Below are 17,675 nucleotides of genomic sequence, written 5' to 3' on the forward strand. Positions count from 1 at the left end.
CCCCAGTGCACTTATGTAAGTATCTGGAATTTATTTATATTAATGGCTACCTCCTCCTCTAGGCTGTAAACTTGATGTGAGCAGGGAATGTGTCTATTATTTTTGTTAAAGTGTACTCTCCCAAGCATTAAGTACAGTAACCTGATTTGCCCGTATCCACCCCAGAGCTGGGTACAGTGCCTGGCACATAGTAAGTGCTTAACAAATACTACAATTACTATTGTTATTAGAGTGCTCTGCACACAGTAGATGCTCAATAAATATGACTGATTGATTGACTTGATTAGTGGGAGTGGCAAACCACTGGCACTACAATCAATTGCTGAGCACAGGATCTCAGTCCTAGTCCCAAGATGGAGTCTAATCCCTCATTCCTGAGGGAACATTTCATCACTACCACCTTGGCTTCATGTAGTACCCCTCTTTCCCAGTTCTCTAAAGGATTGTTAAACAGTTTTCTCATTACAGATATATGTACTTATCTGTAATGTATTTACTTATGTTAATATCTCTCTCCCCCTCTAGACTGTAAGCTCACTGTGGGTCAGGACATGTCTGTTATATTCTTGTGTTGTACTCTCCTAAGTGTTTAGTAAGCACTCAATAAATATGATTGATTGATCAATTGATTACAGTAGGGGTCATATTCTTGCACAACTCTGTGTTAAGGAAAATTTATGTTGTAGTTTTCACTGGGTTCAAAACCATGCACATTCACATGACTGTTCCTTCAAAAAATGTTTTGCTGTATTCAGATACACTCACGTTGCAGGGAAGAACATTCCTTAATTCTGCCATGTGTTCTGGTCAGAATGCATAGAGAAAATGGCCACTCTGGCAAAACTGAGTGTACTATCAAATAAACAACACAATGATCCAAAGAAGCATTTACAAACAGTAGCTGGCAAAAAGTAACAAAAAGTAATGGTAAAGAGGTTTTTCAAACACCTACCATGTGTAAAACACTGTTCTAAGCACTGGGGAAAAAACACACAAGACAATCTGTGACCCTAAATTAAAATACCCCAGCCCTATAGCATCACAAAACAGATGTTAGAAGCATTATGCCTTTATTATTTTCTACCATTTCTATTGAACACATTTCCACATAAGTTTTAGGCAAAAAGATTCCTAAAAACAGCATCCCACCTAACATATTTAAGTTGATTTCATGTCAGTTTTTAAAATGAAGGGTTTTTTTGTGAAACCAAAGCAGTTGCTTTGGTGGTCAAATTGTTTATTAGCTTTTAAGATGATGCAACTTAATGCAGCCTCAAATTTAACATGCCCAAAACAGAACTCATCTTCCCACCCAAACCTTGTCCTTCTCTTGACTTTCCCATCACTGTAGGCAACACCCCCATCCTCTCTGATTCACAAGCCCATAACCTTGGCATTATTCTCGATTAAACTCTCTCATTCAACCCACATATCCTATCTGTTACCAAAGATTCTGACAGTTCTATCTTCTTCTTCATATTATCCCCCTTTTAGACTGTGAGCCCACTGTTGGGTAGGGACTGTCTCTATATGTTGCCAATTTGTACTTCCCAAATGCTTAGTACAGTGCTCTGCACACAGTAAGCACTCAATAAATACGATTGATGATGATGATTATTATTATTATTTTAAATGGTATTTGTTAAGCACTTACTATTTACCAGGCATTGTACTAAGCACTGGGGTAGATACTAGCTACTCAGGTTGGACACAGTCCATAACCCTCATGTGGCTCACAGTCTTAATCCCCAGTTTACAGATGAAGTGTCTCAGGCACAGAGAAGTTAGGTGACTTGCCCAAGGTCACACAGCAGACAAGTAGAGGATCCTGGAATAGAACCCAGGACCTTCAGTTTTCCAGGCCCCTGCTCTATCCACAAGGCCAAGCTGCTTCTCAAGTCCTTGAAGATAGAGGACAATAAGGTCAACATTGCTAGGAAATCATTTCTAGCTCTGTGAGGGTCCAGGTCTGAGAAGGTGAGTGATAAGGGGAGGGAGACATTTCCTTGAATAAACCCCCCCTGAATTATTTAATAACAGAAACTTCACAGTTTTTTTGTTTGTTTTTTTCAACTCTTGGGCAAGCTTCTAAGTGTCCTTACATTTTGCTCTGCTTATCTGGGGCCTGTGATTTGCCCTGGCTTTACTGGTACTTTAACTTCAGAGCACATTATTGTCTTATCTAATCTTTCTGCCTTAATCACTTTAAATGTCCTGACAAGCACAATTGACCAATTAATAGTGCTTATGTTCTTGTTGCATCATTTGTAATCTGGAATGCTCTTTCCACTTGTAATGGCCTTTCAATTTTTCATGACTCAAAATGGAGGACATGCATAATGAATACAAATAGCAAATTGATTAAATGTAACACACATTCCAACACTATCTGGCTATTTGCCTGTTATTAATGACACAAATCCAGAGAATTCTCATGAAAACACCCATGACATACAACCCTAGGTAGAAGATGCAGTGGCAAAAGGAGTCTTAAATTTTCCTAATTACTGTGCCACAGCAGACATTAATTTCCCTTTCGGCAGCAATTGTAAATAAGAACATCCGCCTGGCTGCTGTGTCCAAGGCCTTTTAGCTAGAATGGAAATCCAATAAGGTACCGATAGGTACTTGAACCAACTATTTTATATTGTACATCAAAAGGATGTACTTATTGTTTGAACTGAAACTGAAACAAGGACACCATTTATGCCACATTAAATTTATTTTTTACTTAGTACTTCTATGCATTTTGGGGATGCTTACATATTTAAAGAATTTTTATACAATTCTCACATTCTCACTTTCTAGGGAGTGCGAAGTGCTGAGGAAGTGCTCTGCACTCAATATAAAAATGAAAAAAAAAAATAGAAAAGGAAAGGGGAGGCTAATCTGAAATAGAGACCGCAGGCACACCAGGTCTTCTCTTTCACCCATCTTGGTGTGACGAGTGATCTTGGTTGGACATGATAAATACTGATGGGTTCTTCATTCCTTGGTAAGAGGTTAGGTGCCTTTTTCCATCATTGTTGCTTTTCAATCATTTCAAACAATTCCTGGAGAGCAACCGTGCCATCTTCTTTGATGTGTTGATATATATGGGTGATTGGTTCATCTGCTGATCAATGATCATTACGGATCATTGACTGATTTGCCTGCAAGGCACTGAAGGATTAGGTTGCTTTTGTTGAGAGCATCGCCACTTAATATTTATTTAGCGCCCACAATCTGCCACAAGTTTCAACCACTAATGAATCCATTTCTTCTTCCTCTATAGTTGGCAAGTGAGAATGGATGAGTGGGAGGGAATTTACTTGGGTTGCTTCTCCGACAATGAAGTCTCAGTTCTGATGATGTGCCATAGGGGGAAGGAGCTCCAGAAATGTGGGGTCAGATGGGCTGGTGACAGGGCCCATGGTGCAGTTATAGGCCTCAACAACTAGAAAGGTCCATATCAAGCATTTAGTACAGTGATCTGCACTTGCTCAATAAATATCATTGATTGATTTGAACTTTGTATGACTTTGTCTGGGGAATGACAACACCCCAGTTCCTAGATACACTAGAGAAATGTGTTAAGGATCACATTTTCTGTGTTGTGAACTCTGGGCAAATATTATGTATCACCAGCAGAACCTTGCATGGGATTTGAGCATAGGATGAAATGGGAGGGCTCCCATTGCTGGGTTATCTATTCTGCAGTGATTTAAGATGGACTTATAACCAATTTAGGAAATACCCCTGTCCTGCATCCTCCACTGTTATACTTGTTCTGAAAGAAAAAAAGCCAAATTATAGGAAAATCGATATATACAAAGACATGACAACCCAATAAGTCAAAAGAAAAAGGTACATTGCACAGGATCTTACTTCTCAAGATTGCGAAAGCCCAGTCTACTAAATGCTATCAGATGCATTTTAAGATATATGAAAATGATACAGAAGTCTAGATGCTGTCTCCTAAACTTCACTTCTCTCCCAATTCCTGCTAAAGGGGAACAGCAAACAAGATCAAGCTGGGAAAGAACCTGTTTTCCCTTTAGCCTGAGACAGGAATTTGGAGATGCTACTTTGGTGGGCAGGGAGACCCTGACCAGATTATTGGTCATTCATTCAATCATATTGAGCACTTAAGGTGTGCAGAGCACTGTACTAAGCACTTGGGAAGTACAAATCGGTCTTACAAATTTGTCTTACTGGGGCTAGGACTTGGTTTATTGTTTCTCCACTGCAGGGCTAAGAAGTGTGAGGCTACCTTTCCCTTCAGATCCTCTACTGATGGGGCAGTTTTCCTTTCTCAGAGGCCCTTTGGCAACCACTCACTTGGCAGCAGCATGGCCTAGTGGAAAGCGAATGGCCCTGAGAGTCAAAATGATGTGGGTTCTAATCCCGGCTCTGCCACATGTCTGTATGTGACCTTGGGCATGACACTTCACTTCTTTTGGCCTCCGTTACCTCATCTGTAAAATGGGGATTAAGATTCTGTGAGCCCCAGGTAGGACAGGGACTGTGTCCAACCTGATTACCTTGTATCTACTCCAGCATTTAGAATAGTGCTTAGCACATAGAAAGCACTTAACAGATACCATTATTATTGTTACTATTAGTTGGTCCACCTGAGAGTGGATCAGCCGTCCTTTAGGGCTGGCCACTTGGACAAGGGAGATGAAGCAGTATGCTGTTGGGGGCAGAGTGTACCCTCTATAGGAGTCTGGATGTCCACGGGGTTGAGGTATGCCTCTCCATCCTAGATTCCAGGGGAATCTTTCAAGAAGCTGGAAGGGGAAAGCCCAAAGATTACAGGGGAGATTTCCCTCTCTGTTGCCATTGTTCAATTTTTTTTAATGGCATTTGTTAAGTGCTTACTCTGTGCCAGGCACTGTACTAAGCCCTAGGATAAATACAAGCTAATCAGGTTTGACAGTCCATGTCCCATAGGGGGTTTACAATCTTAATCCCTATTTTCCAGATGGGGTAACCAAGGTCCAGAGAAGTGAAGTGACTTGCCCAAGGTCACACAGCAGACAAGTGGCAGAGGCAGGATTAGGACCCAGGTCTTTCCTATCAAATAGGCCATGCTGCTTCTCAACTTTTTGTGTGGGCACAATAGGGGCAGTTGGCTATGCAGCTTGTAAGGGCAGGCTCATCCACCCAGGGAAAATTTGTTACCAGTGCCATCCTTTTTGATTAAGAAGAAAACACACACACATACCTGGTAGAACGCACTCACATATAAATGTAGTTAGCTAAATTTAAAAGAAAGATGATTTTTCTCACATTGAACACACAAGGAATTCACAAATTTAAATTTAGCAAATTACCTTTATAATAATAATAATGGTATTTGTTAAGCACTTACTATGTGCAAAGCACTGCTCTAAGCGCTGGGGAGGTTAGTGGTTATGTTTTATAGAGGCCGTGTGTGTGTGTGCGCATGCGTGCGTGTATTTGCCCTTCATAGTCGAAAAGGATGCCACTGAAGATAGATTTTACTCAGGTGGGTGGGTGTGGCCCTAAAGGTTGCATCGCCAACAGACCCTACTGTGCCCACGCAAAACCTCCCCTCCTTTGTGCACACATTTGGGGATGTGGGAGCTGGGGACCCATGGATAAATGAAGACATTTCAGCAGAGAAAAGACCACGATTTGGGGGATAATTTCTTTGAAAAGAGTGCTCTAAGAAAAAGTATCTGTCATGAGAAATCATTGCCGCTGTTGATGTCTTTTGGGGTACTCAGAATGGGAACTGTAGAAGAACCTTGCTCAAATCACATATAATGCTGTTTAGAAAATTGAACTGAGCAGGCGATGCCTTTATTGGATCCAAGGCTTCTTTATTCAGCAGGAGGTGTCTGTATTTGATCTACAGTTTCTTTCATCTGTAAAGGTGAATAATACTTTGAGTGGGCAGCGATGCATGACGTAGGATAGGTTGATGAAACATTTGCTCTGTAATCTGTGAACTATATACCACCACCCCCTTTCCTGGCATCCCCTACTTCCCCTATAACAAGGCTACGGGCACATCGATGGCAAGGATTCCATGGAGTCGGCCAGCAGTATGATGGGCTGGGTTGGCTTATATAGAAATAGTAATGGCAGGCAGGAGGTCCCGGGGGTCAGAGGTCACAGTGTCATGAGTCACAGACCCACTAAATAAATAATAAATCTTCAGAGATGTATTTTTTTAATGGTACTTGTTAAGTGCTCTCCTATGAAGCAACGCCTGACTGTGGCAGGAGAGTTTGTGTATGCTAATAAAGCTTAGAGCTATACCACTGAGAGAAACTCTCTCATCATGGTTACCCATAATGGAAAGGTCTAAGCCAAAGCAACAGATAAAGTTGATTCACTTGTGCTGGGCAGCAGTGGCACAGGAAAAAAATCAAACGCAGATGATCAAGGGATCAAAATGCTGATCAAAGACAACAGCAGAGACTTAAGTTTTTACTGTGCAGAAGAAGGCAACAATAAACCACTTTATTTTTTTTCTAAGAAAGCTCTATGGAAAAAGAACCCTAGAGTGGTTATGAATCAGAAATGACTCGATGGCATCTAAGTAGCAGTTAAGCACTTACTATGTGCCAAGCTCTGTACTAAACGCTGGGATAGGTATAAGTTAATCAGGTTGGATACAGTCTCTGTCCCACATGAGTCTCACAGTATTCATCCCCATTTTATAGATGCGGTAATTGAGTCCCAGGTAAGTGGAGTGACTTGCCCAAGGTCACATAGCAGACAAGTGGCAGAGCCGGAATTAGAACCCAGGTCTTTCTGACTCCCAGGCCTTTGCTCTATCCCCTAGGCCACACTGCTTTTCAGCTGGAAATAGTGGACTCTCCAGCCCTATGGTAGCTGGAAGGTACCTCAGAACCACTGTGTAGAAATTTGCATGGGTCCAGTAGTGGCCCAAGGCCAGAATGCAGAGCAGTGAGCTAGGCAGGGGCCATGTTGGGGGCTGAGAGGCCATACCTCCGCTCCTATTTACAGCCTCTTCAGATCTGGAAGACCTGTGAAAGAATTACACCTGCCCCAAGACCCTCTGAATTTGCAGTGAATGCACATCCCAGCAACCCCCAGAGATATTAATGCTTGTGCAGCTTACGTCAGCTGGAGAGCCCTGCTTTCCCACTGAAAAAGGAGGATGGGTCGAGCTGGGCATGAGGACGGGCACACTTGGAGAGTTCAGGTTGTGATGGTTCCCCTTACAGGGTTGGGGTGCTCCTGGGTTCCACCTGCGGTTCTGATTGAGGGCCTGGTTCTGTCCAGACATATGTCAGCATTCATTAGAGAGGCAGCTTGACATAGTGGATAGAGCTCTGGCCTGGCAGTCACAGGTCATGGGTTCTAATCCCAGCTCTTCCACTTGTCTTCTGTGTGACCTTGGGCAAGTCACTTTACTTCTCTGTGCCTCCATTACCTCATCTGTAAAACGGCGTTTGAATCTGTGAGCCCCACATGGGACAGGACTGTGTCCAACCTGATTTGCTTGTGTCCACCCCAGTGCTCAATACAGTTCCTGGCACACAGTAAGCTCTTAACAAGTATTATTTTATTATTATGATTATTATTATTATTGTTATTATTATTATTTATTGAGCACTTACACTGTGCACAGCAGTGTACTAGGCACTTGGAAGAGTACACTGTGACAATAAACAGACACATTCCCTGCCCACAATGAGCTGCCAGTGACTCCAGGGACCTTCTATATTTACAAGAACCAATTTCAACAATTTCATAAAATGATTTTCACCTATTGCACAATCCTTTCAAAGAAGAAGCCTGGTGAGTGACTGTATGTGAATATGCACACACACACACACACACACATGCACACATACACATACACCACCTCCACCCCCCTCCTCCATTTGGAAAGTCCTGGTGAGTAGGCATTGCAGGGTTTATCTTTCCTAACAGCTTCACTGATAATTTAGAAGATGAGTAATTAACCCAGTAATAAAAGGGGTGGAACATACTACATTGGGAATGTGACAAATTCACATTTGTCAGAAATTGTATTAGTTGAAACAGAAATTGCAAACCAAAAAATGCAACCTGAACACTAGGACTATAGAGTGCAAATACAGATATCCATGGCATGAGAAAATTCTGAAAAACTGAATTGTTAGGAGCTGACTGAGGGTGGAAGCACCCTCTCTACTCAATCCAATAGCCAAAGGACAGAAATAGGTAAGAATTATAATAACGTAGCATTTGTTAAGCACTTACTATGTGCCAAGCACTCTTATAAGCAGTGGGATAGATACAAGATAATCAAGTCAGACACAGGCCATGACGTAAATGGGGCTCACAGGGAAAACAGGCATTTAATCCCCTTTTTACAGGTGAGGAAACCCAGGTCAGAAAAGTTAAGTGACTTGCCCAAGGTCACCCAGGAGGCAAGCAGCTGAGCTGGTGTTAGAACCCAAGTCCTCTGAGTCCCGGGCACTGCTGCTTCTGAAGAAAAATGTCATCAAAACAGCTAGACCACATTGATGAAGCAGTGAGAAGCAGCATGGCTTAGTGGGAAGAGCCCGGGCTTGGGAGTCAGAGGTCATGGGTTCTAATCCCAGCTCTGCCACTTGTCAGCTGTGTGACTTTGGGCAAGTCATTTCACTTCTCTGTGCCTCAGTTACCTCATTTGTAAAATGGGGATTAAGACTGTGAGCCCCACGTGGGACAACATGATAATCTTTTTGATCTATCCCAATGCTTAGAACAGTGCTTGGCACACAGTAAGCACTTAATAAATGCCATTATTATTATTATCATGAAATTAAGCACTGTGGCGGTCTAGTGGATAGAGCATGGGCCTAGGAGTCGGAACGATTTGGGATCTAATCCCAGCTCCACTCCTTGTCTGCTGTATGACCTTGAGCAAGTCATTTCATTTCTCTGTGCCTCAGTTCCCTCATCTGTATAATGGGGATTAAGACATGAGTCCTATGTGGGACAGGGATTGTGTCCAACCCGATTTGCCTGTTTCCACCCCAGCACTGTAGTGCCTGGCACATAGTAAGTGCTTAACAAATAGCACAATTATTATTTTTATTATTATTGCCATTGGAGAACTGGGGTTAACAACTTTCATCATAAGATGTAGTCAAATTGGAATGTTAGAGAGAGGAGTTTATGTGTACACACACACACACACACATTAGCAGAAATGCAGTTTTTGACAAAAAGAAAGAAGATAATCTGTAGACTAGGAAATATTTGAAGAGAGGAGAATAATTGATTAGGCTAAAGTTAAACATAAAAGTCGAAGCAGAAATTGAGATGCAGTTTGGAAAGTAGTTTCACTAAGAAAATGATAAAAAAGGTCCCTCTCTCGGGACAGATAAAGGTAACCTGAAGAAAACAATGGAAGTACTACAAAGAGAGCAACTCTTGATCAGCCAAGGGAATGGACAAATGGCTTAAAAGAAGAGTCAAAACCAATTTCTCTGATTCTGAAGCTTTAAAGGAATAAGTGAAGATGTGATGTAGTGTTACATCTTTGGGAGTGGGACAGCTTTGAAGGAACTTGGCCTTTAATCTGTGTACTGTAATTATACCTTGAGTATTTCTAAGAGGACCTCAAATAGATCCCACCAGTCTTATTGAAATAAAATAAGTTAAGAGCAGGCAAATTGAAAAATAGCATTTTTCTATTTTTCTTCCCCCAAACTGTGTGTACCAGATGGATTTTGATTTCCTTCAATACTAATCTTTTTCACACAATGGTCAGATTAGATGAAAGGTGGAAATGGCCAAGGACAGAATGAAGTAAGAGTATCCCCGGGACAATATGGGAGAAGACAGGTTCTCAAGGAGAAATGGTCCCTTTCAGCAGAAGGAGTGTAGAAAGGTGCTAAAGTGTGTAGCTCCCGACAAATCCCCAGCCGAAGACATCAAACAGCAATGGTGAAGTCCATTAGGTTGAGATCCTCATCCCTGCATCCAGAATTCTGCACCCCCAATTCTATTTTTTCCTGCTTTCCCACTCCTTTCCAGTAAGGCTTCACTGGCTACCTAACAACAGTAAAAAAACTCTAGGACAATAGCAGTTAGGACAAGTCTACAGAGGCATGTTGGTGCTCAGATAGCATTACAGATGTCGACATTAAATCAGCTGTGAGTCAGAGGCTTGTGTGTGACCTTGGGCAAGTCATTTAACTTTTCTGGGCCTGGTTTCCTGGGGGTTAAGATAGTGAGCCCTATGTGGGACTTGGACTGTGTCCAACTTGATGAGCTTATATCTACTCCAGAGCCTGGTACAGTGCCTGCCACATAGTAAGCATTGTTAAGTATTTTTTTTCATTGAAAAAAATAGTGTTGGTGAGGAAAAATGGAGAGAGGAATTGTCTTACCAAGATCAGTTGGGTGTAGAAGGGAAGGACGCTTCCCTAACTAGAAGCTACCCAGGCCCCCATCAACTTGCTAACAGCAATACTTGGTAAGAGAAGGGGTCAGCTGACCCTCTCCCCCACAAAGTACCAGCAGCATTTCCCAAGCAATAGGGGATATCCCACATTTACAAATTCTGGATTATCAATTCAATTCTGGGAATTTCATGAATGAAGCAGGTGCCAGGGTCTTAATATCCTGACAAGGAAATAGCAAATGGGTATTTTTGAATATTTTCACTGAATTTAAAATCCCTTCTCCTCCCATGTCCTCAAACACACCAAAAGCAACTCATCCTTACCCAGCTGACCCAGTTGCATTTCGCACCCTCATTCCACCTTCATGGAAATCAGTTCTGGTGGTGACAACTCCTTGTCGGAACAAGAGCTTCTGTCGCAACCTCAAGTAAACCTGGATGGGAGACAGAACAGTCAACTTTTTAAAAATATTGCTACTTCAGTTTTATAATAAAGGGAATCTGCCTCTGAAAATGTAAGGGATGCCTCAGTGGGCTGAGTGGCTCCAGGAATATTTTTTTAAGTATTTCTTAAGTGCTTATTATGTGTCATGCACTATTCTAAGTGCTGGGGTAGAGTCAAGTTAATCACATCAGACACAGTCCCTGTCCCACATGGGGCTCCCGGTCTAAGTAGGAGAGAGAAAAAGCATTGAAATGCCATTTTACAATTTAGGGAACTGAGGCGCAGAGAAGATGGTCACACAGCAAGCAGCTGGCAGAGTCGGCATTAGAACTCAAGTCCTCTGTCTCCCAGTCCCATGCTCTTTCTGCTAGGCCAAGCTGCTTCTTGAACCTTCCCTCAGCACATATCTCTCCTCTCCTCATAACACCAAAACTCCTCACGATGCCCTTTAAGGATCTCCATCAACTCGCTCCTCCTTAATTACCTGCTCTCTCCACCCTCACTTCTCCTTACCTATCTGCCCTCTTCACTCATTATCCAACTCACCTTCTTTATCCCTCTCAAGTTAACCTTCTTACCACGTCTGGCTCTCAATTCTTGTACCTAAGACCCCTCAATCATGCTGCCTCCCTCCCCAAATATGACAGAACACAACTCTCCCACATTTAAAGTCCTCCACTTGCTCCAACAAAATTCGAAATCTACCAACAAGCCTTCCCTGATTAGTTCCCAACACTCTAAGCCACACAAATCCATTAGCCATTTCTATCCGGCATTTTTAACTCATTCAGGCCCATCAATAAATACGATTGAATGAATGAATGAATCCTCTGCTTGTGTATGTTTATTTCAATGTGCATTCAATTATTTGTATGTCTGTCTCCCTGGTTAGAGTGTTAGCTCCTTGTGGCAAAGGAATGTATCACTTCTTGGTTCTGTTATTGTTAATGATAATAACAATAATAACAATATTACTATTGGTTAAGCACTTACTATGTGTCAAGAACTGTACTAAGTGCTGGGGTAGATACAAGATAATCAGATCCCACATGGGGCTGGCAGTCTAAGTAGGCAGGAGAACAGGTAGGTATTGAGTGCCCATTTTGCAGATGAGGGAACTGAGACACAGAGAAGTGAAGTGAGTTCTCCAAGGTCTCACAGTGGATACGTGGTGGAGCTGGAATTAGAACCCAGGGCTTCTGACTCTGAGGGCCATGCTCTTTCCTCTAGGCCACACTACTTCTCAAAGCACTTGGTAGAGTGCACAGCGTGGCTTAGTGGAAAGAGCAGGGGCTTGGGGGTCAGAGGTCGTGGGTTCTAATCCCGGCTCCGCCACTTGTCAGTTGTGTGACTTTGGGCAAGTCACTTAACTTCTCTGTGCCTCAGTTACCTTATCTGTAAAATGGAGATTAAGACTGTGAGCCTCATGTGGTATAACCTGATTACCTGGTATCTAGCGCTTAGAACAGTGCTTGGCACATAGTAAGTGCTTAACAAATGCCATCATCATCATCATCACTTCTACTCTGAAGGTGCTGCTATTTCATTTTAAATGTATTTGAAAGTCGGCTGTCAATCAAAAGAGTGGGACGTAGATAATTGGGCAAATCATCTCCTTTTTGTTTCAATAGTATTTGTTAAGCACTTACTATGAGCTAGACATCGTACTAAGTGCTGGGGTAGATACAAGTTAATCAGATGGGACACAGTCTCTAGCCCACATAGGGGCATAGTCTTAATCCCCATTTTACAGATGAGGTAATTGAGGCCCAAAGAAGTTAAGTGACTTGCCCAAGGTCATGCAGCAGACAAGTGGCAGAGTCAGGTTTAGAACCCAAGTCCTTTCTATTCTCAGGTCTGTACTCTATCCACTAGACCTCGCTGCCTCTCCTTTGTAAAGGGTCTGGAGAGAGATGGACTACTTCTGTTTAGGACAACAGACATTAGGCCCACAGATGGAACCTAGAACGGAGCAATTCTGGGAATTGGGATAGACATAGGTTTAGAGCATGCTAAAAAGGCTACTGCTCTGGATGGAACAAAAGCATATCCTACCCTACAGTCACCAGCAAAAGTTTAAACTCTCTCCAGAGAAAACCTGGCCTTTGCAGAGGAAACCTGATCCTGGTTTAACTGAGGTCAACAGACTATGGGAAATTTGCTCTACCAGAAAAGAAAAGAGTTGAAGTCAACATCCACTTCAGTCTATATTTCACTCTGCTGCCTGGATTATCTTTCTACAGAAATGCTCTGGGCACATCACCCCCAACCTAAAACATCTCCGGTGGTTGCCTATCAACCTCCATATAAAGCAAAAACTCCTCATTATTGGCTTCAAAGCTCTCCATCACCTCGCCCCCTCCTACCTCACCTCCCTTTTCTCCTTCTACAGCCCAGCCCACACACTCCGTTTCTCAGCTGATAAGCTCCTCACTGTGCCTCTGTTCTCACCTGTCCCGCCGTCAATCCCTGTCCCACATCCTACCTCTGGCCTGGAATGCCTTCCCTCCTCACTTCCGCCAAACTAGCACACTTCCCTCCTTCAAAGTCCTACTGAAAGCTCACCTTCTCCAGGAGGCTTTCCCAGACTGAGCCCCCCTTTTCCTCTGCTGCTCCTCCTCCCCTCCCCATCACCCCTACTCCCTCCCTCTGCTCTACCCCTCTCCCTCCCCACAGCACTGGTCTATATATGTACATGTTTATTATTCTATTTATTTTATTAATGATGTGAATATATCTATAATTCTACTTATCTACAATGATGCAATTGATGCCTGTCCACTTGCTTTGTTTTGTTTTGTTGTCTGTCTCCCCTCTTCGAGACTGTGAACCCACTGGGTAAGGACTGTCTCTATTTGTTGCCGAATTGTACTTTCCAAGCACTTAGTACAGTGTTTTGCACAAAATAAGCGCTCAATAAATACAATTGAATGAATGAATGGGCTCAAGTCTGCCAGGATTTCAGAGAGTCAAACACAGGCAACTTACAGTTTTGGGTCATTAATTCTCTAATTCCTCCCTTCTAATTGGGAGGAATTTCAAACACAATACACAAATGCAATCTGAAGGATTCTTTCCTTACTATCTATATTGATTGATGAAAACTATAAAAAACACTTCAACAGATTTAGCACACTCACCTCTAATATGAGCTCATCTTAAAACACATTATTTCCCCTATCCATAATGTATTTTAATGTCAGTTTCCCCTCCTAGATTGAAAGCTCCTTGTAGGTAGGGATCATGTCTACGAACTCTGTTGCATTGTGTTAGTGCTTAGTACAGTACCCTACACACAGCAAGCACTCAACAAATACCACTGATTGACTGAGTGATACATTATGGCAATCTATTATATCGTTTTGATGAAGTTCAAGTCTAGGAATTTGTGGTCACTTTGCCAATCTAAAGGTATTGCAATTTTGTAAGACTACAGACACATTGGGAAGACAAAACCTTCTCCTAAATGCGTTGAAATTCATGTCTTCTTAATTGCCTGAAATTCATGTCAGTTTTGTGAAGAAGCTATAAAAACATGTAGTTATAAAAACACATTTAGACACCCTGAACAAAATCAATGCCATATTATTTTAGTTTATTAGTCCTGGTAGGGTACACATTGGTCTTTCTACTTAGGTATTTATTTATACCCAAGAACCAAATGGACATAAATGCCACACTTGGGATAATACTAATGCTAGAATCAAGTAGAATACATATACCTTCTGCCTTAATTGACGAAACTAAAGTAGTGTTTAGGAATCATCTTCACACAATGTAGGGCAAAGCTGAAGGTCGGGGCATAATTCATAAAAAACATTAATAGGGATTTTTTTTAAAAAAATCAAGGTTCAGATTGAAGAACTGTTAGTTCACATTCTTTTTCCCATCTTAAATGAGGGAAATAAATATCCAGTGAAAGAATACACACCCTTCTTTTGGCTTTCTTATTCTTCCCTCTTTGGAATCTCTAAGAGCTTGATTCCAAATGCTCTGGACTATTCAGAACTTTGCTGCTCTTATGAAAAATTAATAATAGTCTTCTGCACAACAAAAAGCTGCCTTATTTTGCACCTGATTAACAAAGCAAACTCCAATATAGATGTGAGATTCTCAGCAGGAGAGATCTTTCTAAGGCCCAAGCACGGCTTCCTTCTATTACATTTATGGCTTTGGGAAAATACTATTCTTACCTTATTTATTTGGAATTCCTGAGCTGAATGCAGGACAGTGCACTCCATTTAACAAGAAGCCTAGTGTTAATAAAAGAAATAGTCACTAAAAACAACCAGGCAGTCTTACAGTGGGCTGACATCAAGCCAAGCCCACTGGCTATTCCACAATTACAGGAACCAAACCAATGCACTTATTCATAATGTGAATAATTCTTTATGAAGCATGCCTGAAAATTCACTTTGGAAAGACTATTGTAAACATGGAACTTGGATAGTGGGGGTTTAAGACAGGAAAAACTTGCTTCAAAATGACCAGCTCAGGGAAGGGGTAAAAAATTTTAGAGACCGTGTTCTAAAGAGAAACAGCATGGCTTAGCAGAAAGACCCGGGGCTTGGGAGTCAGAAGTCATGGGTTCTAATCCCGGCTCTGCCACTTGTCAGCTGTGTGACTTTGGGCAAGTAACTTAACTTCTCTCTGTCTGTTACCTCATCTGTAAGATGGGGATTACAACTGTGAGCCCTGTGAGGGATAACCTAATTACCTAGTATCTAACCCAGTGCTTAGAACAGTGCTCAGCACATAGAAAGTGCTTAACAAATACCATCATCATTATTATCATTATTATTAAAGAGGCTAATAATGAGGAAGAATTACTTGTAGGATGCACAATGATGGGTGAAGAAATAATTCTTATCCATATTGTAGTCATTGCGACAGATAATACAACACTTTTGTGCCCATAGTTTTAACACAACGATTATCTCGGAAAAGAAACATTGAAGAAAATCCTCGAAAAAATGAAATTTTCTAGAACACATATCGGTTTGACTCTTTTGTTGGTGGTCACAACAAATTCATAGGCTGGTTGCTTTTTTTTTCTTTTAAATGATATTTGTTAAGTGTTTACTATTTGTCGAGCACTGTAACACCGGCATATATACACATCAGTCAGGTCAAACAAGGTTGTTTTTCTATGCGGTGCTCGCAGTCTAAGAAGGAGGGAGAGCAGGTACTGCATCCCCATTGTACAGTTGAGTATACTGAGGGACAGAGAAGTTAAGTGACTTGCCCAAATTCATACAGCAGGCAAGTGGTGGTGCCGGGATCAGAACTCAGGTCCCCTGACTCTTTACTTGTACTCTTTCCCGTACTCTTTCCATTAGGTCATGCTGCTCATGAATGGCTCCAAACTAAAAACCACTGAACTAATCACCTTCTCTTTGACTGCTTTCCAGAAACTAAGAAGCAAATCAACAAAATTCTAAACCTTAAATATTTAGAATCTGTTTGGATTTCCATGAAATGGCTATTATAACCATGGTTAGAGGGCATATAAGGGTTTCATCCTTTGATCAATTCTCCAGCTCTCTTATCAAAATGTTCTTATTGAACACCTAAGCCAATATTCCATCAAATGACCCAAATTGCTTTGTTGTGCGGGATCAAAAAATAGTTTTCATTCCAATATTACTTATTTGGAAAATATTTTTTGCATGAGTCCTTAGGCATAATGACAGGAGAGTTGATAAAAAAAAAACCAGCTTTGTGAGACAGTGAATATTCAGCTAGCAAACGTGGATTGCATGTTTTTGAATCTCATTGGCATCAGACTGCCTTCCCTCCTATCCCTAGTGAACTCTTCTCAAATCTTTATGTTTCAAGCTCTGAAACTAAAAAGTGAAAACTACTTTACATGGATTGTCACTGAGTGTTTTAATTGACTAATAATCATTTCCTCAGGAAAAAAAAAGAGCCCTTCTTGTGGATATTTATATCCTTTTCCTGGGAGAACAACGTCCATTTTTTTAATGTTGTTGTGTATTTGTGATATTGTAGTAATGATTTTTGGATATTTGATAATAAAATGTTGTCAAGTAGAGGTGGAATCCTTGGGGTAGATTCTAAAATAAGTATGGATTTTTAAAAAAATTCTGCAGCCCTTAAAGATTGTATTTTGTGCTTCCTCCTCAACATTTCTGCTCGTTGTCATCTGGATGAAATTCTACATTTTCTGACTAGCAGATAACAATTTGTTGTTCTCAGTTTGTCAAAAGAGTGACTGGAGTGTCACGTTTCTAGTTATTTTAAAGATGTTGAAGTTTAAACACTACTGAGGATTAAATGAAGAAAAAAGTGGGAGTTATGCTTTCAACTGAAAATGCAACTCCTTCCGCCAGCGTCCAAGTGTCATTTTTGTCCAGGACATTCACGCATGCCAACAAAAAGCTGGAGCTACTGAAAGATAGATAGGGTCAAAGATGTTGTAGAAGCCTAGATGCAGTATTAGAAATTCTTATTATGTACCTGTCAAGTCAATTCTTTAACCCCTCCAGAGCCAGAGACACCCATACCCATTTGCAAACAAGAAGGACTTTGGCCATTAGACATTTTAAAGATTAGCCTGCTACTGCTTCCTTCTCTCTCTCTTTTTTTTTTAAATGGTACTTGTTAAGCACTTACTAAATGCTAGGCACTGTACTAAGCACCAGGGTAGATACAAGATAATCAGGTTGGACACAGTCCCAGTCCTGCATGGGGCTCCCAGTCATTTTACAGATGAGGTAACTGAGGCACAGAGAAGTGAAACGGCTCAGCCCAGGTCACATAGCAGACAAATGGTAGAGCGAGGATGAGAACCCAGGTTTCTCTGAATCCTAAGTCCATGCTCTTTCCTTTAGACCATGC

General features: G+C 41.5%; 1 protein-coding gene across 1 annotated transcript in view; it reads right to left on the reverse strand.

Moving 5' to 3' along the window:
- The window catches only part of C11H16orf78 (chromosome 11 C16orf78 homolog), an 83,441-nt gene that overhangs the window by 47,479 nt on the left and 18,287 nt on the right, over window positions 1-17,675 (reverse strand). Inside the window, exon 2 of the mRNA XM_038754011.1 lies at window positions 10,694-10,803. The gene's annotated coding sequence lies outside the window, so the exon portion shown is untranslated. The remainder of the gene's footprint in view (window positions 1-10,693; window positions 10,804-17,675) is intronic.

Source organism: Tachyglossus aculeatus, chromosome 11 (genome assembly GCF_015852505.1).
Source record: "Tachyglossus aculeatus isolate mTacAcu1 chromosome 11, mTacAcu1.pri, whole genome shotgun sequence".
Classification (NCBI taxonomy): domain Eukaryota; kingdom Metazoa; phylum Chordata; class Mammalia; order Monotremata; family Tachyglossidae; genus Tachyglossus; species Tachyglossus aculeatus.